The sequence below is a fragment of the Lissotriton helveticus genome, chromosome 9, assembly GCF_964261635.1.
Source record: "Lissotriton helveticus chromosome 9, aLisHel1.1, whole genome shotgun sequence".
Classification (NCBI taxonomy): domain Eukaryota; kingdom Metazoa; phylum Chordata; class Amphibia; order Caudata; family Salamandridae; genus Lissotriton; species Lissotriton helveticus.
This window is the reverse complement of record NC_136070.1, coordinates 110,223,737-110,249,501: the sequence shown is the minus strand read 5'-3', so window position 1 is coordinate 110,249,501 and position 25,765 is coordinate 110,223,737. Positions and strand designations below refer to the sequence as shown.

The 25,765-nt window shown below is 46.0% G+C and overlaps 1 protein-coding gene across 8 annotated transcripts in view; it reads left to right on the top strand.

Moving 5' to 3' along the window:
* LOC144780983 (uncharacterized) overlaps positions 1-25,765 on the top strand; it is a 1,867,627-nt gene that overhangs the window by 1,431,819 nt on the left and 410,043 nt on the right. The window lies entirely within an intron of this gene.

The following is a 25,765-nucleotide window of genomic DNA, read 5'->3' as shown; positions in this document are numbered from 1 at the left end:
CAATTTAAAATCTTCCTATTGCACATCTCACATTTAAATATCTCATATTTGTCAATAAGCTAGGTGCTTGATCCCTACTATAAGTTCTAGAGGCAATAAAAAGAGGTTTTTAAAGTTCTTTCTGTTCTTTCAAGAACCACAGACAATCCAGCAAAATATGTGGGCCACTACAATTTACTTATATTCTACATGTGCACACAGACCCTGTTCATTCGTCATTGCCGATTTTATCTTCCAATCATCATTACAAGGATTCAGTCCAGCTCTAAACTTCAATACTGCATTTCTAAGCTTGGAGTTTAGCATGACCTCAATATAGAGGAACATATGATCGTTAGTCCACCTTTTTAACAAGAATTGGGTGAATGATTTGCTCCCTAAGTAACGTAAATCTTCTTCACGGGCCTTAATGTTGATAATATCACATAGTTCGTGCTTAGGGGTCTGCTGCCCTGCTTACCATTGATCTGGGTATAAGGAAAGTTTAACATATAACTTATCTAAGTTTTGTCTAACTTGGGACGCACAGTAAAGTTCACTTTCCTCTATTTCCTTTTTACAAAGATTTGATATTTTGGGGAGCCCTTCCCTATTCAATCTCTGCCAGATATTCAGTGATGCTTGCATTCCCCGAAAGTTCCAGGCTGTGAGATGACATTCCACCCTCACAGCCTGCATCATGGTTGAGGGAGGAAGAGCAAGGAGCTGTTTCACACATTTACCCTCCTCTAAATTCCAATCCAATTTGCCACCTAAGGATACCTTTACACCATATTGGAATTGTGGGCGAACCATTGCATTTAAAGATGATAAAATTGGCCGCAGGTAGGGGCCACCATACTACTTCTTGAATTGTTTGAGGCCCCATACTGAAGAGAGAGCCTTTGATTTTAATGACTGTATGTGGTCCCTCCAATTTAACTTGTTATCGAACCACATACCCAAATATTTATATTTGTCCAGTTTTTCAACTTTAACCTCCCCCAGCTTCCAGTTAAATTAGCTCTTTTACACAGCACCATTATTTTAGTATTTTCTAAATTAATCGTGAGGCGTTTTTTTAAACAATAATCGTTAAAAATGTCCATTTTTTTTTTGCAAACCCTGCTCATTTCAGTTGATACCAGATCATCAGCGTATAGCAGACATGATATATGGGTCATCCTATTTTAGGGCTTAATCCGCCAGCCTTACTCAGTATTCTTGGTAAGTCATAAAGGAACAAAGAAAATAACAGTGGAGCCAAAACGCAGCCCTGATGCAGCACTGACGCAATCCTTTCTTTATCTGAATTTTCTTAGATAAACTTACAAGGATATCCAAGATTACTCCGGCCCAACACAGAGAATGTATTTCCTGAATTAATGAAAGTACCATCATGTTGATTTCGAGCTTTGCCAGCATAATCCACAGTAGACTACGGTCTACTGAGTCGAAGGCGGCTCAGAAATCAACAAAACAGTAGAACAGATTTCCTCGCACTTCCATTGCCTTTTTTACCATGGACCATAAACTAAGGCAATGGTCTATAGTTGAGTGGCCCTCTTTAAACTCACCTTGCTCTATTGGTATCAGATTGTGCTGTTCCGCCCAGGTTTTCAATATGCCTAACAATATCTTAGAGAATACTTTCTCCCCCACATCCAGCAGACCTACAAGGCAATATTTCTGGGGCAATGTGGCGTCCTCCTTTTTAGGTCTCGCCTGGCGTTAGCAGCGTGCATGCTCTGCTTTTGACATGCGAGGCCCTTTTGGAATCTATACGGATTCCAGATGTGCACGCGGACGGACAGAATATGTGCACACAGGGACTCCTCTTCTCTCAGCCTTGAAATCCTTGCACCATAATACCTGGGTTAGGATTAAAACTAGCGCACAAACATTATCCCAAAAAATTTCAACTGAAAACGGCCTCAAACAAGGCTGTGTACTTGCTCCGCTACTATTCAACCTCTATAACGCGGATATACCAAAGGAACTGGCTGACGCAGCCCTGGCTGCCCCAAAACTGGGCGGGCTGCGCCTACAGACAATGCAATATGCTGATGACATCATCATCATGGACCATACGAAAACAGGATTGCAAAGATCGCTCACCGCTCTCAATAAATATAATACAAAGTGATGAATGAATCAAAAAACAAAATTTTGATCTTTGGGAGCTACAAAAAGAAAAATCTCACTTGGAGAGCAGGGGGATCACAAATAACGACCTGTACCAGTTACAACTACCTAGGAGTTTGGTTCAACGCCAGGGCAAACCAAGCAGTACACCTTAGACACTTAAGGTCTAAGGGTATGAGGATCATCCATAGCCTTAGGCGTCTGAATCGTCATTTGCACAGCCCTTCAGCCGAACCAATCCTAAGGGTGCTACGGGCCAAACTACTACCTGCAGTGACCTATGGCCACTTGGCCTTTCCCGGGAAAATGGATGTATTTCTGGGAAACCTACAAATAAAAGCTTATAAGAAAATCTTCTCCGTTCCGCAGCATGAGAGGAGGTCGAGGATGAGACTCGAGCTGGGCCTGACATGCGCAAACCTCTATTGCCTGGGTGACCTCATCAAATACTATATACACACCTTACGAGCACCAGAACAATCTTTGAAAGAGCAACTACAAGCTGTGTTTAAAGACGAACACTCCCCTTGGCACAAACAGTTGCACCTTGCCATCTCCACATTAAAGATTGAACCAACCTCTCTCACTAACCCAACTATTCCTCTGCTAACGTGGAAAAAAACAAGAACAAAACAAATCATCTCAGTTTCATTTCAGACCGACGTTGCCGGGCATTCTAAAAACGAACTTTTCACTGCCTTGAACGAATCATATATCAAGGGGAAACCTCAAATATACTTCAACTACTCCCTCAACCCCCAGACTTGCAACAAAATATTATACATGAGGCTGCTAGCCCTACCAATCTTTGACTTTAACCCACAGTGGGCTCGGTGGAATGAGCAGCCCATTTGCAGGTTTTGCAACTATATACATGAGTCCTGGCTCCACCTGCTTTGCTGTTTCCCATTCTTTGCCACGGATCGACGTCGCCTACTGATCCCCGTCTTTCGGGAACAATCACTGAGACACTGTAGTGAAGCATCGACTTTGTGTTTTAGTAACAATTCAGCCCAGGCCTTAGCAAGAGCTGGGAAGTTCGTCAATATCATTTTAACTGCACTGCATAAACGCCTAGCATTAAGAACCTGATCATGTTTTTATATATTTTAAAATTTTAATCTAACATGCATTGCTCTGTTTGTACATTACGGTTTTTATTAACTGTATAATAAAGATTAGATAAGACACAGGGACTTTATGCTTTACTTGCAGCGTGAGACAGATGCACTACTTCTTTATCAGGTTGCGCAACAGCTTGTCTTCTCTTCTCTCCTCCCCTCAGCTTGGTTTGCCTCGCGCTTTTGCAGCTTCTTCATTTAGTTCTGCCCAAGATTGCCAAAATAATCTGAATATTTTCTCAATGTGTTCACACTTTAATTTCAGCTTGCAATGCTTCAAGGAAGCAGCTCAGTTTGCCTCTGTTGTGAAATTTCCAGTGACTTTTCGTGCTTGATCAAAGACCCTAACTCCTCCCGTTAACCTCCCTCCCCGGTAAAACCCTGCAGACACCAAATTCCTCTTTTCATTAGAACAGCGGTTCACTTTGTTGCTGGAAGCATGGAGAGCACGGTGTCTCTCTCGACAGAGTTTTGGTAGTACATGGGGAGCAGCACCCTAAACATTTCTCACTGGGTGAGCAATGTTACAGACAATGACACTGGACTGGTGTCCCCTAAGCTGTGCATTGCCGGCGCCAAATTCCAGTACCACCTCCTACCGGCCGTCTATGGGATTGTCTGCATCCTGAGCCTCGCAGGGAAGCTGGCAGCCTCCTACAGCTGCTTCACGCAGAGGGCACACGCTGCCCCGGTAACCATCTTCCTCTACAACGTCATCCTCATCGACCTCCTCTTCAGTCTCCCACTCCCGCTGCAGTCACTTTCCCCAAGCACAAGTGTTAATCGCCAGGGCCCGAGTGCCGCGCTTGAAGCCAGATTTTGTGGGAGAGTGCATTGGCCTTTCGGACAGATTAAGAACAACTAAATGGAAGAGTGCGAGATAAGCTAACAAGCATTGAAAATGCAATAGGTCTCTCCTTTGATTAAGTTAAAGCCATTTGCTTTGCTAATGGTATTGTATAGCAAAGCAAATGGTTTAACTTAAAATAAGGCAAGACCTATCGCATTTTTAATGCTTTTTATATATTGTTCTGACAATGGCCCCCTTCCTACTTTCTGGGAAAATCCCAGAGGTTAAAATATTTTGGAAGGTCACATTTAGAAAGCTTGCCCACCAGTCAGTATTATTTTTTAATATAATTGCTGATAGTTTATCTGGCCCTGCGGCTTCAGTTTGCTTTAAAGATCAGATGGTTTCTTTTATATTTTGAAAAGAGAAGTACGGCAATAATTGTTCTACCTCCTTGGACCTTATTACCGGGGTCTTCTTCATACTTTTCCCATTATATAAGTTACTCAGGTAATTAACCCAATCGTCTTCTCCCACTAAGCACCGCATTTCCCCTTGTACATTTCCCCCTTTTATCAATCGCCAGAATAATCTTATATTATTTGTGTTTATCACTTCTAACACTGTTTGCCAATTTTTTGACTTATATTCTATTTTCCTTTCTCTCAGCTTATTTTTATATACAAGTGTTGCCACTCGAAGGCTCTCCATTGTAACCTTAACCTTTTTCTTAACTGTCTTTCCCATTTTCGTACCATTAACTTTAAATTCCTACACTCATTATTAAATCAATGATTTGTTCTCTCTTTCTTCTAGGGCCCAGGCCCTGATTTGACCTTTATCCTTAAACAGTTTACCACCTGCTCAATAACCTAGTCGTACCATGTTAGTGTTTTATCTCCATGCTCCAAATTACCAATAGACGTATAGTGAATTATCAGGTTATTGACCAGTTTTAGACTGTCCTCTGTTATACGGGTGGTTATACATCTGGAGTGCTCTATCTTTCTCTTTCCGACTCCTGTTCTACATTAATTAGTATTTGGAGGGGCCTGCGTTCATTACCTTCACTCTGCAATACCGCAAATCCTTCTACTTGCTTAAAGTACTAAGCATTTATAAAAGCATAATTGTTAGATCTGGGGGTCTCTAGTTGGCAATGGTTATCACCTTTGTCCAAATAGGGACCCTTACTTCTAAGTCAGGACAAGGGGATTACTCTCCTTAATAACCCCTGCTCACCCCCTTGGTAGCTTGGCACGAGTAGACAGGCTTATCTCAGAGGCAGTGTGTTAAGCATTTGTGAATATACACAGTAATACAGTGATAGCACTACAGATGGACACAACACAGGTTTTATAAAAATAGGTATTCTTTATATAAACTTAAACACAAGACCACAAATGACAAAAAATCCACAATACTATACTAAAGGTTGCTTAAAGGATGATAAAAGTCTCTTAGTTGAAGTTGTTGGTAAATGCGACAAAGTTCTCAACAAAGTTCTTGGATGGGGCACGCAAAGTAAACAAAAGGCTCGCAGAAGGGGAGATGCGCCGGTTCCGTGACCCGGGGAACGGTTGCGTCCTTCCTCAATGCTTGAGCAGAGTAGGGGACTCGTCGTGAGCCTTACCGTTGCGGAGGTGATGCGTAGATTCTCGACCTGTTGCGGTGCGCAAGATGGCGCCTTGATGCGATGCCAATGCGATGATCCAGTTGCGATGCGAGAAGATGGTGCCCTTGATGCGGCGATGCGATGACGATGCGATGACGCCCTGGTAGCCTTGCGACGACTCTGTACTTTGGAGCCGCGACAGGCCCTGCGCTTCTCCGGTGATGTAATGACAGCTCTCTCGATGCATCGCGCTTCTCCGGCGATGCAACAGCAGACAGCTTCGATGAACACACGCTTCCAGGGAGATGCGACAAACTCTTGCTTCTCCGGCGTTGCGATGATTTCAGCTGCGGCGGTGACACGCTTCTTCTCAATGCGTCGCGCTTCCAGCTCCCAGCGGCACGCAAGTGACTGGAGTCAGAATTCCCAGCAAAGAAATTCAGGAGGGAGCTGGGGGTGAAGTCTTTTGGCCCTGAGATTTCAGCAGGAGGCAAGCATAGCTTAAGCCCTTGGAGAATATTCTGTAGATGAAAGTCCTTACAAAGTTCCTTCTCCTTTCCATTGGCAATGAAGTAACCACTGCAGGCCAACCCAGCAAACAGCACACTGGCAGAGGGGCAGTCCAAACTCCTGCAGCTTCCTTGGTTCTTCTCCTTGGCAGAACGGTTTCTTGTTCCAGAATTGATCTAAAGTCTGTGGGACTGGGTCCCAATATTTATGTGGAGCCAGAACAGGGGAGGGAAGATATTTGTGGTATTTGCAAACACAGAATATTAAATTAAACTTTACTAAAATATGTATTTTATTATTCTGAGTTCAGGCATACTAAACTTGAATTTCTACCATGTTCCCTGAGTCAGTTAGGATTGTAGGGATGTAACAATCTTCACTGCCAATTCTAGTCTATGAGAACAGGTAGCCTTCAATAGTGAAAAACGAAAATGGCTGTAATTTACTACTAGAACATGCTAAACACATCAGAGCATGTCCTACCTTATACCTACAATGCACCCTGCCCTTGGGCCTACCACAGGGGTGTCTAATAGGAAGCAAAGGGAAGGTTTAGGGACTGGCAAGTGGGTGCACTTGGCCAAGTCGACATGGTAGTCGCAGACTACACACAAGCCTTGCAATGGCAGGCCTGAGACACACTTTACAAGTTGCTTCTGTGAGTGGCACAACCAGTGCTGCAAGCCCACCAGCAGCATTTGCTCTACAAGCGCTGGGCACACATGGTGCACTGTACTAGGGGCTGACAGTAGATTAAATAAGCCAATCATGGAATCCAATCGGTATATCAATTTAACATAGGGAGCACTTGCACTGTGGCACCGATTAGCAGTGGCACAGGGCCCAAAACATACCACCAGCAAAAATAAGTCAAAACTGAGGAGAAAATCCGTCAAAAATGGAAGGGAGACTCATGCCAATGATGTCAGGTCTAACAATAATTAATTGGGAAATTCTGATTCCCTATGCAAAAGGTCTTTCTTGGGGGCGGTCAGGGTTTGACCATCCATTGGCACAGAAATACCCTATAGAACCGAGGAAATTTGCTATATATTTGTCTCGTGAAGAACTACCTACTCCAGCGATATTTGCTGGAGGTACCTGTGCCAAAGGTAGTAGATCTTTAAACAATTTATCGATAAGGTAAGGGTCCAATTTATCATTAAAATCTCCTAGGTTCATTATCATTTGTGATGCATTTGTTATACAGATGCCCTCCAGATCATTCTCTAGCAATCCCAGTTGCTCTTCATAGTCTGTTATGGCACCAGGCTGAATATATATATTGATCACTATTATTTCTCTTCTTTCCCTTGCATCACTATAGAGCTCTACCTGACTAGCTAGTAACTAACTACATTTCACTTTTAGCTTGGTTGCTTTATTGGCTATTTTTGATGATACCAATGTAATAATTCCCCCTGACGGTCGCCCTAGATTTAATCGCACTGACTCTTTAGTAAGCATAAAAACCCATCTATTGCTTCAGATACCTCGCACAACCATGACTCCTGAAAACACAAAATGTTATAACTACCCAGAATTTCTCTAAAGGTGTCTTGGGATAGCTGTCTCTTGTATCCCCCTATATTCCACAACAAGATTTGTAAGCTGTGCTAGGACCTGATTCCTAATCCAGCTCACTCAACCCTTCAATCATATTATCATCCCAACTTATTGAGGATTCAAATAGTGGTTCAAACTGATTGCTCAACACTGGGCCCTTTACAGCATTTGCTATTGTTACTTGTATTCCTCCTTGATTTTATCAGTACAGATTCTTCTATGCTGGGTGCCTAGTAAATCATACCGTATTTGCTCCGGGCATAGTCCTGCATGGTAGGTGAGGGTCCCTGAGTTCCCGGGGTTACTCCCTTCCATATCGAATTCGCTGTTGTGCATGAGTCTTATCCCCTCCTTTTCCAGTTCTCCTCTGCCCTTACCACCATCTGCTTTACAAATTCAGAATAGAAGAGGACCTTTGCTACCTCATTTCCTTCCAAATTGGTTACAAAACCTATTTGCCTTATATCGTCTGAAGTAACCTCCCCAAAGCTGGAGATTTAACCAGTATTTGTAGTAGGTTTGAGTTATTTAGCCGTTCTACTTTCTTTTTCCGCTTACCCCCTAATCTTTGCCCTGTGGTTCCATAAACACCCATACCCCACTCTTTAATTACACTTCCTATTACTCCTCTCTCCTGAAGATACTATTTCCAGCTTTAGGCAGACTCTTTTCCCTGGTTGCTCTGAAAGGGGCTTTCCCCTTATTCTTATGCCGCACAGTTTACCACCCGCCTGCACCCTACACTTTTCTTTATCCTCTGTACTACAAGGCTTTGGGATTGCATACTTCTACTCAAGGTGCCCATCTTCTTCACAGGTCTCATGTCTTTTCTATTTAAGTTCTCCCTTAGTCCATTTTTACCTCTGGTTCCATCAAACGATTGCCTCTCTTGCTCTAGTATCACACCTACCTGCCCATTTCTCTGATTTGGATGCAAGTCCCTTATCTTTCTCAATATTTTCTGTGGGTTCCTTCTAATCATTTTCTCAGATCTATACCTCTTAAATCTTCAGTCAGACCTTCTCTTTATTTCCAACATGGGGCACTTTGAGATGTATACTGTCGGAGGATTTTCCATCTGTATAGATTCGCCTTCAACTGTACATGATGAAATATAAACCTCTGGATCTCTCTTCTCTATCACTGGACATACTATAGTAGGCATACAGTTATTAATTTGTTCTAACTCCTCTGCAATCTGCTGTAGTTGTTTTATGCGTTTACCCTTGCCCAATATTCTGAACTAGAGCTTCAAGTATTGCCTGTAGGGTCTTTTGCATTAAAAACATCACCTCTATTAATGAGGAAGAAGAGGTAGCTGTCATATCAAGTGCCAGGGATGACTGTGAGGTATCAGGGAAGGTAGGGCCTTGCTAGGGCATATCGGATCCCTCCCTCTCCTGCTTACTGTGGGACTATCGAATCCACTATGAGAAAGGCAGGGCGATGACAATAACCTGGGTTCCAGTAATTACAAGCCCCCTTAAACTACCCCACCCTGTTCTCCCAGCGCTTGGTCCAAATCTGGTAGAAGGGAGTTATTTGTTACACTCGTTGTGTTCGTTAGGCACTCTTTACAGTCTTTTTTTCAATTTCTTGTGACGCAGAGGAATGATCACAAACATCAAGTTTCTTTTTAAAATATTTTCTCACAGTTTTTTTTATAGATTGCCCAAAGAAGTCCCACTCACTTCTTCTGTGAGGAGTAACAATGTATCTTGCCTACTTGATGTCGACCTTTCTTCCGGGTAATCAATGATAGTATTCTCTATGGACATTTGCTGCTGGATCTTTTTGCACTTTCGTAGTGCGACAACTTTCTGACCCTTTTTAACCCCCTGTGATTTCCCTTTTGGTGGCCCTCGTACCCTCTGGATCAACGTAACCCGATGACATACCCGGGTCCTTTTGTCTTTTGGCACAGGTGCGGTCAATAGCCGATGTCTTTCTATCCTTCTCGGCAGTTGGGTCCTTTGCCGCTCCTCCTCCTCTGTGCCGTGCTGTTATCTACGAGGGCCTAGATGCTTGATGGTCCAGGAATTTAATGTTTGATGGACCAGGAATTGATGTACCATCTTTAGCCTCCAGCACGTGCATGGTACCTATTCTGTGCGTGCCTTTCTCTTCCTCTTCTCTTTAGGAAGGGTAATCAAGTATGTAAGTATGATTACCGAGTCTGGGCTAGGCACCCCAGGTCACCCCACAAACCGCACCCAGACCTAGCTCGGCCATCTCCACAGGGGGGCACCTTGGCAACGCAGCAGAGCACTATGCCCACCTTACTCAGGCTCTCGCCTCCCTTACAGGCCGAACAGAAAGTCCAAGAGCATGCATCTACAGTGATGGCCCTATTAAAGCGATACTTCAGAACCAGACAGGGGAGTCCCCAAGCTCAGACAAATGGTCTCCTTATTCTTTGCCTGTATGTGTAGAGTCAAGCACAGGCCCAATACACATGGAGGCCCCCTCTCTCCGCCACACTCCACACCCAAGCAAGTCTCCTCTCCTCGTCGTGCAGGTGCAAACACTTGCACCAAAACCAAAGACAGATGTTCAACAAAGATGCAAGAGGGAACAGGGCCTAGGTCTATGGGCTGGAGCAAGGACAAAATCTGTGAGCCAAGATGTTTTCTGATAGAGGGCACAGTCAGCTAGCCCGCCCTTCGCTCCCCCCCTCAGTGTGCTGAGAAAAAAGGAAGTCTCCTCCTGTGTCCTCCTCTTTTGCCCACTCTTCTAACCTCACCTGCAGCAGTCCTGATGCAGTATGGTGAGGAATGGTGGAGTGTAGTATAGTGCGGGCGACCAGGGCTCTACTCGACTCCTTTGATCCTCATCTGGCCATATTTTCTGCCTGGATTACGGCTCTGCTCGCAGAACGCCACTCACGGTTTACAGCTTGCAGCTTTTGTGGTTCTTGCTGTGGTTATCCTGACTCCGCCTCCATCCGCCTCCTTCTGTTCAGTGTTCAGCGTTCTCCCATTCCTGAGCTTTGGTTTCTGCTGTGTTTAATTGCATTATCAGAGTGTGAGAAAGTCATTCTTTTTGCCCTGTTCACCCCCATTTTGTGACTGATACTGGTGGTAGCTGACTCTTATTGTGCCCTGGGCTCTGCTAACCAGGCCCAGGAACAGTGAGCTGATGATAAAGGTATATGGTAATTAGATATAATTACAATTGGCAATGACAGACCCTATAAGTCCCTAGTATATAATAAAACAAGGTTGATTCAAACTACCCATAAGTCTCTAGTTTATTAAAGGGCAGGGGGGTTTAAAGGCCCAGTAGATTTCCTGCACTAGAGCGTGCCCCACTGCGTAGCCTGCTGTCATTTTTAAAAGCAGCCCTGCTTTGCTTGACGGTCTCTAAACATAAATTACATGCAAATTCGACATTGGAAATAAAGGTACTGTCAAAGTGGTAATATACCTTATTTTTATACATACGTCACCCCTAAGGTCCCCTCAGGTGCCCCACGGAGGGTTCGATATAACTATAAGCAAGGACATTATAAAAGATGCGGTATATTAACCTGGCACTCCCTCCTGAGTATTCAATATTCACCCTTAATCGTAACTCTAGAGATGGTGGCATTGCGGCTGCTGTTAAATCTTGTTACCCATGTGCATGGAAGGCTATGGATATACCCGGTTGCGAAAGCGCCCATTTCTCTGTTTCCGTCAGCCACCACTTTACTTTTTCTGGCCTGCTTATTTACCGGCCCCCGGGTCCGGATGCTGCCTTTAGGGCAGCTCTTCCAGATGCAGTTAGTTCATTGGCCCTAAGAGCTGCTAACTTTAGCATTGTCGGTGACTTAAATCTCCACTTTGATTCTCCTTGTTCCCCGGCGGCTACTAGTACTCTTGCCGACCTGGAGGCTCTCCAGCTATTTCAATTAGTTGATCACTACACCCACGTTGGTGGTCATATTTTGGACCCCATTTTTACTAATCTAACGATGGCTAAGGTACTGCCTCCGAGGCCCATGGCCTGGACTGATCATCATCTAATTGAACTGCACCTTACACTTAATGGTTCTCCCCTTATAGCCTCTACTCCTATTACTCTCAGACGTCCTTGGAAAAAATTAAAACTGGCCGACTTCCATCAGTTTCTTAGCTCTCATCCTTTGAGCCCCTTTACTGATGTGGAGTCTGGTTATGATCTTTATTGCAATTGGCTGATTCAAGCCTTAGACAAGCTGATTCCCATCGCTGAGAGTAAACAGTGGCGTACTGAATCCAGTCCTTGGTATGATGACTCGCTTCGGCTCTTAAAAAAATCTTGCAGACAAGCTGAAAGAGCCTGGCATAAATCATATCTGCCCGAAAGGAAAATTCTGTACCTTGCTAGTATTAAGAAGTACCATAGAGCGATTTGTAAGGCTCGTGCTGCCTACTTTTCTCATGAATTTAGTACCAGCACTAACCCAACCAAATTAATATTTAAGGTGCTTAAGGATCTTACAGCTAGTAGAGCCCCTGCTGATGAGATCTATTCCTCCTCCAATTGTGAAGATTTGGCTGCTTTTTTTATTGGAAAGGTGGAGGCCATCTACCGCTCCTTTCCTAGCTCTTTAGGGTCTTCGGAGAAACAGATACCTGTTTTGAAAACTACTTTATCTTTATCTCACCTCCCAGAGCTCTCAATGGAGGAATTCAACAAACTTGTAGTGAAAGTTAAATCAGGTTCTCCCATGGATCCTTTACGACCTGTTCAATTCAGAGAATCTGCTTCCTTTTGCCTCCCCCCTTTATGCGATCTTATCAATTTGTCTTTATCCTCTGGCTCTGTTCCGGGCACCTGGAAGCAAGCCCAGGTGACTCCCATCTTAATAAGCCCTGCCCTGGACCCACTGAAATTGGAGAACTATCGCCCCATTTCCCTTCTCCCGTGGGTTGCTAAACTGACCGAGGCCCATGTTAATACCATCTTATCCAATCATCTCCATTCTGCCAATATATTAGATCCTTCGCAGAATGGGTTCCGGCCCGGTCACAGTACCGAGACTGCGTTACTCTCCATAGCTGAACATCTTCGAATGGTGGTAGACTCTGGTGACACCGCGGCACTGATTCTCCTTGATCTCAGTGCCGCGTTCGACACTGTCTCCCATGATATTTTATTACAACGATTGGTTGAGGCAGGTGTCGACAACATAGCGCTTGAATGGTTTCGATCTTTTTTATCTGGTCGTACCTTCAAGGTTGCCACTCCACCTTTTGAATCTAAACCCTATTCGATTGCCCAGGGAGTCCCGCAGGGATCGGCTTTCAGCCCCACTTTATTCAACCTCTATGTGCAGCCGCTGGCTGATGTTGCCAAGCGTGGGAACCTGACTATGGTGTCCTACGCTGACGACACGCAGCTGGCGGTTGCAATAAGTGGGGCTTCCGATCCTGAGGTAGCTAAGTTCCGTGAGGGACTTATCTCAGTGGCCCGTTGGATGACTGACAATTGCCTTCAATTGAACGCCAAGAAAACCGAGGTGCTCATTGTTGGAAAACAGAATCATCTATGGGGCGACAATTGGTGGCCTCCAGGGCTCGGTCCTACTCCCAACCCTGCTACTGAGGTTAAAAATCTAGGGGTTTGGTTTGATTCTAAACTCAGCTTTACCGCCCACACTAAAAGAGTTGCTGCTATGTGCTTCGGGACTTTGCGTAAGCTCAGATCCATTCTTAAATTCTTTGACGCTCCTACTAGACAGCTCATTGTACAAGCTATGATTCTGTCTAAGTTGGACTATGCCAGTTCTCTTTTGCTTGGAGCTAATCAGGCTGAACTTTCTAGATTCCAACACGTTCAGAACGCTGCCGCCAGGGCTCTGGTAGGCTTACCAAGATTCTGCTCAGCCAAAAAAACTATTTACAAGCTCCATTGGCTCCCTGTTGCTCAGAGAATCAAGTTTAAGTCTCTCTGTCTTTCGTTCAAAATCCTGAAACACTCTTCCCCTCAAATTCTGGAGCATCTTATTTCTTCATATGTTCCTTCACGGTATTTGAGGTCCTCCGGACTTCACCTGGCTATAGTACCGCGTTTCAAAAGGTCTAGGATTGGCGGCCGCTCCTTTAGTGTGCTTGCTGCCAAGCTATGGAACTCCCTTCCTGTTCATATCCGTGCAATTGACGGACTTCTGGCGTTCAGGAAGGCTGCTAAAACTTTTCTTTTTCCCTTAGATTTTTAGTGTTGTTGTGTTCTGGTTCCTGTTATTTGCTTCTGTCCGGTTTTCTGTTCTGCTAGCGCCAGGACGCCCCTTCGCTGGGGCATCTGTGCGCTCTATAAATCCGGCTAACATAACATAACATAACATATATGCCTTGTTGTGGAAAAAACTGCTCTAGTTCTGCCTCCCCCTCCATTGCAGATTATTAGCTCCATAGGCTAAAAGTGGAACAATTTATATAACATAAATATTGATAAATACAACAACTTTGCATTGTTAAATTTATCACAACAAGTACAGAAAGGAAATTATAGGACTTTCTTTTCTGTGAGTCAAAATCCAGCCTTCAAGCAGCCTTTCCTGATTGGTCAGGCTGCTTTGATGAGGTGATAAGTGGCCTGCATAGAGCAGAGGTTATCTGATGAGGAGAGCTCTGCAGCTGCAAAGAACAAGCCAGGTTGGGTAAATGAAACTAAGCTTCAAATCGAGCTGAACAGTAAGGAATGCCAGCGAGGCCTACCACATCTTCATGTAACCCAAGCCAGATGGCAGGTCTGAGAATGGAATTTGTAGGCGGTGGAAGGGGAGTGTTAATGGAAATTAGCCACACTAGTAGGTTGGTTTAGCCAGCTCTTACTCCGAAGAATAGAAAATCTCCATCTTATATTTTAAAGTGCTGTGGTGAAAAAGAATCTACACTTTTTTCGGTCTCAAATGTTGACTTTGTACCAGTCAAGCAGCTGTCCCAAGTTGGCGCTATATGTTATTGAGCACTACAAAAGGGTTAATATCAGTGTGTATATCTCCGGCTCGCAATATTGGATTTTTGTCGCTTCAGTGTCATTTTAAAGATACAAATATTTCCTATTTTTATAAGGTGGTGTGGGGTTTCCATTGTGTTGTGTCTTACTTATTTAATGCATTGGTGTTTTTAAATGCTTTACATATCTGTCTCACAGCCAGTTACCAAGGGCTGAATCAGGGTCTAATGTATTGAGACCTTTAATGGACCTTATATTGCATGGATGGCCACATTGCTAGCGGTAGGTGCATACTTACCTCACCAATAACCCATCCATCAACAGACATAAACACCTTTGGCCAGGCAAAATTTGCTCAAATTGGCAGTTGTTTTGTGCCATAGTCATTGGTGTATATAAAGCAATATAAAGCAAACATAGTCTTAATGATATTATGTCTATATTGCCAAATGGAATTATGGATATAATAATATACTGTGGGTTGTTGCATTATTATGATATAACCCCAATCCAAAAACAGAACATTGTAAGAACTATGTAATCTTTTATAAATGTATTTCTTTTATTGATAATCTGTTTTGGAATGACATGTATTAAATACAGGATTCAGAAAGCAGCAAAGAAGCTGTAGACAAAGTTTAGAAAGGGAAACGAGGAAAGAATGAGGAAGAGTGAAAAATAGTTCTGGGGGTTTATGATGCCAAGTGCAGAATCTGGCACAAGTTGTGGCAGGAGGATTAGAATCAATGTAAGAAGACATAACACAAATGACTTTACACCCTACTGCCAAACAAGGATGGATACTGCAATATATCTGACACTACAAATCATATATTTGATAGAGACTTCTAGTCGCAGAATCCTTACCGTATAAAATTCCACAGGCATCAGACTGGATCTAAAAATGTTTGCGCAGTCCCTCTGCATACCCTTTGCATATTAGTAGGTGGTGACGCTCAACTCCTTTTGGCGTTGTTGCATGGTTCCAGACGAGCTCCCTTCAGTCATTTCTTGATTGGATTTTTTAACATTTTCGGGCAATGACTAGAGTGCCTATTTTTCGGTATGTCATTCAAGAACCCTACTGGGTTCAAGCCTTGTGGAGCCCGTTATTTTTATTTTTTTATTTTTATTTTTTTAATATATTTATAGAGCGCAAGCCTGTCACCCAGAGGGCATCCTGGCGCTTTGATCAGAGAACCACGCACTAGGCTAGAGCAGTCGCACAACCATTACTTAGGAAAGAGGTGTGTCTTTAAGGCCTTTCTGAACGGGAGATAGTCCTTGTAACTCCTAAGAGTGAGCGGGAGGGAGTTCCATAATTTAGCTGCAGCCACCCTGAAAGAGCGGCCGCCCATCCTCACTCTTTGAAACCTAGGCACCACCAGAAGGTGAGCCGATGACGACCGCAAGAGCCGTGGGGCCGAATACCATGCAAACATTTTTTGCAGCGGGATAGGTCCCAAAAGGTGTACAGCTCTAAACACCAGACATACCGCTTTAAACTGGACCCGTAGATCTACCGGGAGCCAGTGCAGATCTCGTAGCGCAAGAGTGGAGGAGCTAGACCTGGGTCGGGAAAGTGCCAATTTAGCGGCCATATTCTGCACCCTCTGAAGCTTCCCAATCAAGCTTTTTGGGGCCCCCAGGAGAAGTCCGTTGCAATAATCAAGCCGGCTTAATATAGTCCCACAGACTATTTCTGGCCTGGCCTGAGCAGGAAGAAGAGGCAAAACTCTGCGTAGCATACGAAGCAGCATCATACATGTTCCCGTGGTTTTGTTGACATGTAGGTCTAGTTGAAGATTAGGACCGAACATTACCCCAAGATTACGTGCTGACTCCGATGCCAGCACTGGTTCGGAAAAAGTGCTCGGCCAGAAATCCGTGGGTAGAGCCCGCGGGATACGGTCAGTAGAACAGTGGAGCACCTCCGTCTTCGAGCTGTTGAATTGCAAAGAGTTGGCTCGTAACCAATCCGCTGTGGCTGCCATACAGCGATGGAAGGTGCTCAGCGAGACCGCATTATTCCCTTCCAAGGAGAACACCAGCTGAGTGTCATCAGCATAATTAAATGCCGATACCCCAAAAGATTTTATTAGCTGGACTAAAGGGCGGAGGTACAGGTTGAACAATATCGGGCTGATGGCCGAGCCCTGTGGGACCCCCTGTCCTATTTTCCTTGGCTCCGAGCTGAAAGGCGGAAGTGAAACCAACTGTTGCCTGCCCTCAAGGTACGAAATCAGCCAGTCTCTAGCCCCCCCACTGACCCCGCACTCCTCCAACCTCCGGACCAGGGTCCGATGGCAGACCGTGTCGAACGCGGCCGACATGTCGAGCAGCACCAGAAAGGCTGCCCGACCGCTGTCGACACGCGGACGCAGATTGTCCAACACGGTCACCAGTGCGGTCTCCGTCCCATGTCCAGGTCGGAAGCCGAACTGGGCCTCGTCGAACCACCCGATGTTTTCCAGGAAGCCGGAGAGAGAGCGAGTTACCCACTTTTCCAAGATCTTGATCAGAAAGGGAAGCAAGGAGATCGGCCTGTAGTTGGAGAGACAGGCCGGATCCAAAGTTGGCTTTTTTAGCAGAGGCGACACCACTGCTAACTTCCAGCTTTCTGGGACCGACGCCGACTCCAAGGATTGGAGGCAGATCGAAAACAGAGGCAGGAACAGTTCTTCATGAAAAGCCTTCCAAAACTTGGGGGGCAGCGGGTCAAGCGGAGACCCCGATGACACCGAGTACGCAGTCTTACAGAATTCTTCAAAGGAAGGGAGGGGGAAAGAATTCAACCGTGGCAGCCTGGGTGAAATGGTCGAGGCACCCGACCCGAGGGCCATGATAGCCATCTGGGGTCGACTGGGTGAGCTGCCCGGAGCTCCCAGATCAGAGACACCAGTGCTCGTCTGGGGTCGACTGGGCTGCTCCCCCGGAGCTCCCACACCAACCGGCTGGGGTCGACTGGGTGAGCTGCCCGGAGCTCCCAGATCAGTGACACCAGTGCGCGTCTGGGGTCGACTGGGCTGCTCCCCCGGAGCTCCCACACCGATCGGCTGGGGTCGACTGGGTGAACTATCCGGAGCTCCCAGATCAGAAGCACCAGTGGGCGTCTGGGGTCGACTGGGCTGCTCCCCCGGAGCTCCCACACCAGCCGGCTGGGGTCGACTGGGTATGTTACCCGGAGCTCCCATACCAACCGGCTGGGGTCGACTGGGTGAGCTGTCCGGAGCTCCCAGCCCCCTGTCAACAAGACTGGCAGGGCAGGTCTCCGCAGATGCGGGATGTATTAGGCCCGCCAAAATCTTAGCGGTCTTCTCCTCGAAGGCCAAAGCCAACGAGTCGCACAGGGCCTGAGAGGCCCGCACGGAGTTAGCCGCACAGACCGGGTGGGACAAGTCCTTGACAATTTTAAACAGGGCTTGGGATTTGTTAGGCGCCTGTAACAGGGACGTTTGTATAAAGGTCGCCTTAGCCTGCTTGATCTGATCCTTATAACCTCTCAATGCAAGTCTAAACGAGACTTTGGCCGAGGGGGAGTACTCCCTTCTCCATGCTCTCTCTGCCCGTTTACAACTCAGTTTCAGGTGTTGTAGCTCCACCGTATACCAAGGAAAAGCCCGATTCACCCTCGCTCTTGCTTTTCGAAGAGGCACAATATTATCGAGTGAATCGGTGATGGACCGGCAGAAGGAGGAGTAGCTATCTTCCACTGAGTCCCTCAAGCCAAAATTGGCAGGTATCAGAGGGGGCAAAGGAGCTAGACTGAGCAGACGGGACCAAGATCGACCCACTTGCGAGAGTCCTACCCCTGCAGCCTCTGGGAGATTATCCCCTAAGCATAGGGAGAAGACCACAAGCGCGTGATCCGTCCAACACTGGACTAAGATGTCAGAAATCGCAGCCAAGTGGCGCCCGCAAAAATAAGGTCCAGCATGTGACCGCCCCTATGAGTCGCGGAACCAACCAATTGTTGCAGATGGATGTCTGCCAGGGCTTGGCAGAGTGACGTAAACGCTCCATCTAAGGGACCCCCCTGCCATAGATTGAAGTCTCCCAAGACTAGCAGGTTGGAATGAGTGTTTGAGAGGTCATATACCAAATCAAGGAACTCCGACAGAGAAGAGGCCGAACCCGGCGGCCTATAACATAGCACGCCGGATATCAGTGTTCTCTCTAGATTACTAAACGAAAAGCCCATAAGCTCAAAGCCCGAGATTTCGCAGATTTTAAGCTGGGTAACATCCAGCTGTTCACGGAAAATGATACCGATTCCGCCGCCACGGTTCAATGGGCGCGGAGTGTGAATAATTTTGAAACCCGGGGGACAGGCCAAGCCTAGTTCAACTAGGCAGTCCTCCCGAGTCCATGTTTCCGTCATAAACAGCACATCCAGCCCAGACGACTCGACCAAAAAGGCGATCTCCGTGTGGTGCTTGCAGGGCGACCGCACGTTAAGCAGACCACATACGAGTGACTGGGGCGGGAATCGGGCTGTGGGTCTCCGCGTCGGGGGGTCGTGAGATGGTCTCAGAGCCCGCAAATCTGAGTGAGAGTAATCCAGACGGGGAGCAAGCAAATGGTCAGAGGTAGCGGCCCTATGCGCGTCCGTTGCGCGGACGGGCGCAAACGGGCTTACCTCTGGCGCACTTCCGGCGCGTCTACGGCGCGTCCCCTGCGCGCCTTCGCTGCGCGCCTGTCTGGCCGCCATCTTAAGAAGCCGGACCAAAAGGTCACGTGGGTCCTGGCAGGGCGAGTGGCTCTCCCTCAGCAAAGATGGCGCTCCCTCAAGAGAAAGCTTCCCCCAATCCAAGATGGCGCTCTCCAATCGGCGCAAGGAGTCTACAATGCCCCCGAGTCCCTTCTACCCCACAAGTGTGGGTGTGCAAGCGTAATTAAGTGCGGGTAAGTTGCTCCCTCAATTCCCACTAAGCGGAAGACAAGAGGAGAAAGACATTACAGGCTTGCGCTCAGCGCAAATTACGAACAAAATTAAAAAGTTAAAAGCAAGGTAGCTGTTATGTCTGCAGCGCGAGTGCAGCGCAAGTGCAGGGGCTAAGATCTAACAAAGCGAGGAAGGAGGTGCTACTTATAGTAACCTCCGCCTCCTATGCGTGGGTCCTGGCAGGGCGAGTGGCTCTCCCTCAGCAAAGATGGCGCTCCCTCAAGAGAAAGCTTCCCCCAATCCAAGATGGCGCTCTCCAATCGGCGCGAGGAGTCTACAATGCCCCCGAGTCCCTTCTACCCCACAAGTGTGGGTGTGCAAGCGTAATTAAGTGCGGGTAAGTTGCTCCCTCAATTCCCACTAAGCGGAAGACAAGAGGAGAAAGAAATTACAGGCTCGCGCTCAGCGCAAATCACGAACAAAATTAAAAAGTTAAAAGCAAGGTAGCTGTTATGTCTGCAGCGCGAGTGCAGTGCAAGTGCAGGGGCTAAGATCTCAAAGACTACAGATGTCAAAGACTAACCACCACGTAGTGTGTCTGTGGTGCCGGAATGTGACAAGAAAAACATGGCCTGAATCAGAAATGGAGTCCTATTTTCCAAAATGACCCACTGAGGAACACGAATGGAGGGGATCGGAGGATCCCAATGGATATTTATACCCCCTAGCAGAGTCTATGGCCGATGACACAGAGTCCGAGGTTTTGGCTAACACTAGTGGTTTGGACACATCACCAGCCACTAGCTCTATCTCTCATTCAAAAGTGGATTAAGAGGAAAGGACGTCTTTCACAATGGTTGTCCAGAGGGCAGCTTAGGTCCTGGACCTGACACTGCCCATGGTTGGGGTCAAGACTAATGTCTTTACAGAGGTGCTTCAGCCCAGGCTATCCTCCTCAGAACCCTTACTAAACTTTAATGAAGACCTCACAGGAGCCAACCCCTGCACAGGCACCCCTATGTACAAGACAATGGCTCACTGCCATTGCCCGCTCCCTTTGATCCAGCCTTTCTCTTCCACTACTCCACCCCTATGAGCCTGGTGGTCCAAGCCTCAACCTACAGGATAAATCCCAGCACGTTCCCTATGAAACCACTGGATTGGGAATCCAAGAGGCTGGATACGTTGGTTCAATACGAGTATTTTCTCTTTCCCAGTCTGGGACTGCAGCCCTTGAACACCTCATGCTTATTGGCCCATTATTCCAACACAGTGTTTGATTTGGTTACGGAAGAGCTGCCCATGGCCATACTCTCCCAAACTATTGCTGATAGGAGAGATGCAGCAAAGTTCATGATCAGATACAGATTGGATACACCTGACTCGCTGTGCAGAGCCATTGCTTCATTGGTGACGCTTCAATGTCACTCCTGGCTGTGGACTTACAGCTTTTCGAGGGATGTCCAGGTATCGATTGTAGACATGCACTGTAAATAGGACTTGCCTTTTTGGCAACAAGGCATAGTTGGCTCTAGAACAATTTATATACAGCATGGCAACTGATCACTGACATAATATCGATGTATACAAAATCGAAACACCAAAATATTGCCTTCTTAAACTTAACTAATAAAGCAACAAATATCGAGAACACTAATATTATTGTAAAAAATGTTGATTTTTACCCTTTATCGAAACACAGATATTGAAAACAAAATTATCGTCACCTTTAAATAAATATATATGTCAAAAATATCGATTCACACAATAATGACTAAAATAATATTGCAAAAATAATTACTTTTTCATGAATATATATATATAAAACATTTTAAACAATTACTTAAACAATGTATTCACCTATTTGAATTAAAAAAATGAATGTATTACATCACCAAAATATTTATAATTGATACCAATAAAATATATAACTAAATATATATATATATATATAACTAAACTCAATATAACAAAAGAAAATGTTTAACTATAAATATGTATACAACAATCTAAATATGAATATATATATATATATATATGTATATATATATATATATATATATATATATATATATATATATATATATATATATATATATATATATTTAATTATATTCAAAACGTTCAAGCTATACATCAAAAATTATAAATAAAACCTATATTAGCGTTTACCATAGAAGGACATCATTAATAAACAAAATTCAAAGTAAAACTAAAGTAACCAATAAAATCAAACTATAAACAAACATAACAAATAAAATCAAACAAACTAATTAAATCAATTAAATACCTCAAAACGGGTCAACGGGAACAAACTCTTCTGATGGATACATCTGCCTTTGGAATTGTAACTTTATGAATTACCCCTGCGCCAGCATTCCACAGAAGCTTGTTTCTAGTTCTCTCACGTCAACGAGGACGTCATAATGGCATCGTCACCGGAGCCACAAGTGGACCCCGTCGGCGTGCTGATGTCAGATCCCTTATTTCAGCGCCGTCAACGCGGAATAGTTTTTTGGGACTCTCCATTTTCTTCACAGTTACTTTGTTATCTGATATTTCCCTTGGTGTAGCAGCGCTATGGAGACATCGAAGAAGTCAGGTTTCAAGCCCTGCAGAGAGTTTGGGGGTCATATGTAAATCAGTGACCCGCATGAAGACTGTTTGTGGTGTCTCTCTTTGGACCACGACGTTAGAGGCAGTTCCAGCTGTTGGAAGATGAATCCAAAGGCTAAGGAGGGTAAGGCTAAGCTTTTTACGACAAAGGCAAGAAAGGAGAAAAGAGGTCAAAGTCAAAATCAACGTCATCGACATCACATAACTCAAAGTCGAGGAAACATAAGAAGAAGAGAAGGCATGGTTCTCGACGTCGTTCATCGATGGATAGAGCTTTGAGGTCGCCATCTCTGGCCTCTCGACGTCGTTCGAAAGACTTCATTTTGCCGTCTCCTTCTCCTTTTCCTAAAGCGACTCCGGCTCACTCTCCGATGCCGAGGGGTTCTCAGCCTCAGTTACCGACGCTGAAGGGTTCTCCGGGGCCAAGGTTATCCCAGGCGCCGAGAGATTCTCAGGAGCCTAGGTTATTTTCTCCTGTGCCTCAGGCCTCATCTGTTTTGGGTCCTACGGCCCGATGTCTACTCGGCCTCGAGTGTTTTCAGATTGAGCTCATTATATACCCTTTCCTGGACCTGGGTCGGATCCTTTGCTTTTTCTTAATGTGATGTACGGCATGTTTTGCCAGAGCAGTTTACCCTTCAGGTACTCCGTCGAGCCCCATTGGATCACTTGCATTCAATTTGGATATTCTTCAGCAATATGCCCAGGCACCTTTCGTGTCCTTTATGCCAACGGCGCCGTCTTGGCAGTTTCTGGCTCTTAGATTTTCAACGTCATTTTCTCAGTCTCCTGTGCCATCTGGTGGACCTTCTTCCTCTCAGCTTCGTTCGGCGCTGATGCCTATATTGGAGGCTCTTCCATCAATGCCCGCTCCGGTGTCTCCGGCAATGCGCTTGGAGTGGCCAACACCAGTCCCGAAGTTGCAGTCAAGAAGAGTGGCCCAAAGTTTGTATGAAGAAGAAGAATTTCAGTGGGAGGAAGCTGAAGAAGGCGAGATTGAGGAGTCTGTTGATGAGTTTGAAGGCCTTCAGGAGGAGAGTGTTCTAGACACTTCACCACAGTGGGAGCTTTCATCACCAAAGGCCTCTCCTTCCCATGATGTGGCACCTTACCATGCTGTTATTAGGAAAGCTGCTGAACTTTTAGATCTTCAGTTGGCCACGGCTGAGTTCAGGTGAAATATTCTTACGGAAGTTTTACATCCCCCATCTTCTGTGGTTGAGCCTTTTTTGCCTTTTAGTGAGACTTTGACTGAGCCAATTCTTGAGGTGAGGCAGAAGTCCCTTTCTGCACCTGCTGTTTCAAGGTCTGTGGCAAGGTGGTACAGGCCTGCTCCTGGTGATCCTACTTTTCTTTCTGCTCATCCTTCACCTGAAAGTTTAGTAGTGCAGGCTTGCTGTTCTAAGCAGTCAACAGGATCTTTTCCTCAGGCTCCTGCGGACAAAGACAAATTGGAGCAGACTGCCAAGAAGGTCTTTTCTTCCTCTAGTATGGTGTTGAAGACCACAAATTCTACGTGCTTGTTGGGGTGGTACATTCATGCCCTTATGGATTCGGCCATGTAGTTGGCTCCCAAATTACCGGACAGTGATTGTGGCTCTTTTTTAGAAGTACTAGCGGATACTCAGACTGCAGCTCGTCAAGTTATCAAGTCTGGTCTGGATACTTGCTGACTTGGTTGGTGTTCCTCTATTGCCACCAGGAGGCATGCTTGGCTCAGGTCTTCTGGGTTTGTGCCGGCTGTGCAGGTTACTCTCCTCGACCTACCTATCGATGGATCCAAGCTTTTTGGAGAAAAGGCTGATTCTGCGCTGCAGAAGTTTAAAGACAGTAGAGCCACTGCAAAATCATTGGGTCTTCAGTCTCAGGGGTTTTGTATATAAGAGATACCATGGTTTTGGTAAAGCTTCCTTTCGTGGCCGACAGGAGCCTCTGCAGCAGCATCTGCGAAGTGCATCCCGTCAACTCCCCTCCTCGTCTTCTTCCTCTCTTGCCCCCACCACTGGTTCCAAAGGAAAGCAGCTCTAGATCCTCTATCTTGGAGCATGCTGGTCCTGTAGGGGGTAGGGTGTCCCATTTTCTTCAAGATTAGAAATCTCTCACTTCAGACATGTGGGTTTTGAATCTTGTGGAAAATGGGTACGCCCTTCCCTTCCGGGAGTTCCCTCCTCCTTACCCTCCTCGCCAGGACTGGTTTTCCGAGAACCATTTGCTGCTTCTGCAGCAGGAGGTTCTTGTCTTATTGCAGACAGGCACAATAAAGGTGGTTCCGGAGCAGGAAAGAGGTCGGGTATGCTACTTCCGGTATTTCCAGATTCCCCAGAAGGACGGCAGATTAAGGCCTATCCTGCACCTCAGGCTCTTGAATTTTTACCTCAAACAGGAGATATTCAAGATGTTGACCCTAGCTCAGGTTCTTCAGGTGCTGCAACAAGAGCACTGGATGGTGTCGATCGACTTGCATATTTTCACATCCCCATCCTGAAGTCGCAGAAGAAGAATCTCCGTTTTACAGTGGGGTCTCAGCTATACCAGTTTGCAGTCCTTCCGATCGGTCTTACTTCCGTGCCTAGAGTCTTCACAAAGATGATGGCGGTGATGGCAGCTCATCTCAGGAAGTTGGGGATTCCTGTTTTCCCCTATCTGGATGACTGGCTGCTGTTCAAAACAAAGTCACCAGAGATGGTGCTTCATCATCTGCAAGTGACAACACGGTTGTTGCTCGACTTCAGCTTCTCGATAAATGTGCCCAAATCTCACCTGATGCCCTCACCTGTTCATAGGAGCAGGACTGGACATGGTTGTGTGTCAAGCTTTCCCACTTCCGCAGCGGATTCTCGACATTCACGATGGAGCGGTTGTTCCAGTCCTGAAGGTCCTACACCTGCTCGGTTTGTTTGCTTCCTGCATTCTGTTGATCAACCATGCATGCTGGCACATGAGGGCACTCCACTGGGGCCTTCGCAGGCAGTGGTATCAGCACAACGGAGATCTCAGGGAGATGGCCAGGATCTCCAGAGACACTGCAGTAGATCTGTCTTGGTGGAGTGTGAAGGGCAATCTGTTGCAAATGAAGCCCTTTCATCTTCCTTCACCGGTGGCCATAGTAACCACGGATGCCTCCACTCTAGGACGGGGTGCTCATCTGGGGGATGTGGAGATCGAAGGCCTTTCATCTCTGGAGGAAAGGTTGTTTCTTATCAACCTGCTGGATTTGCGGGTAATACGTTTAGCTCTCAAGGCCTTTTTTCCCTCCTTTCGTGGTCAGTCAGTTCAGGTCCTAACGGACAACACTACAGCGATGTGGTACATAAACAAATAGGGAGGAGTAGGGTTGTATCGTCTCTGCAGAGAGGTTCTGCGACTCTGGTCCTGGGCCCTGGACCATCAGATTTGTGCTATGGCAAATCATCAGGCAGGAGTGCTAAATGTGAGTGCGGACAGTCTCAGTCGGCGTCATCGACTGATTAAGAGTGGCGGCTTCATCCGGAGGTAGTCCATCATATTTTCAGGATTTGGGGGTTGGCTCAGTTGGACCTCTTTGCCACTCACTAGAACATGAACTGCCCCTTATTCTGCATTGTCCAGTTTCCAATGCAGGGAGCATTGGAGGA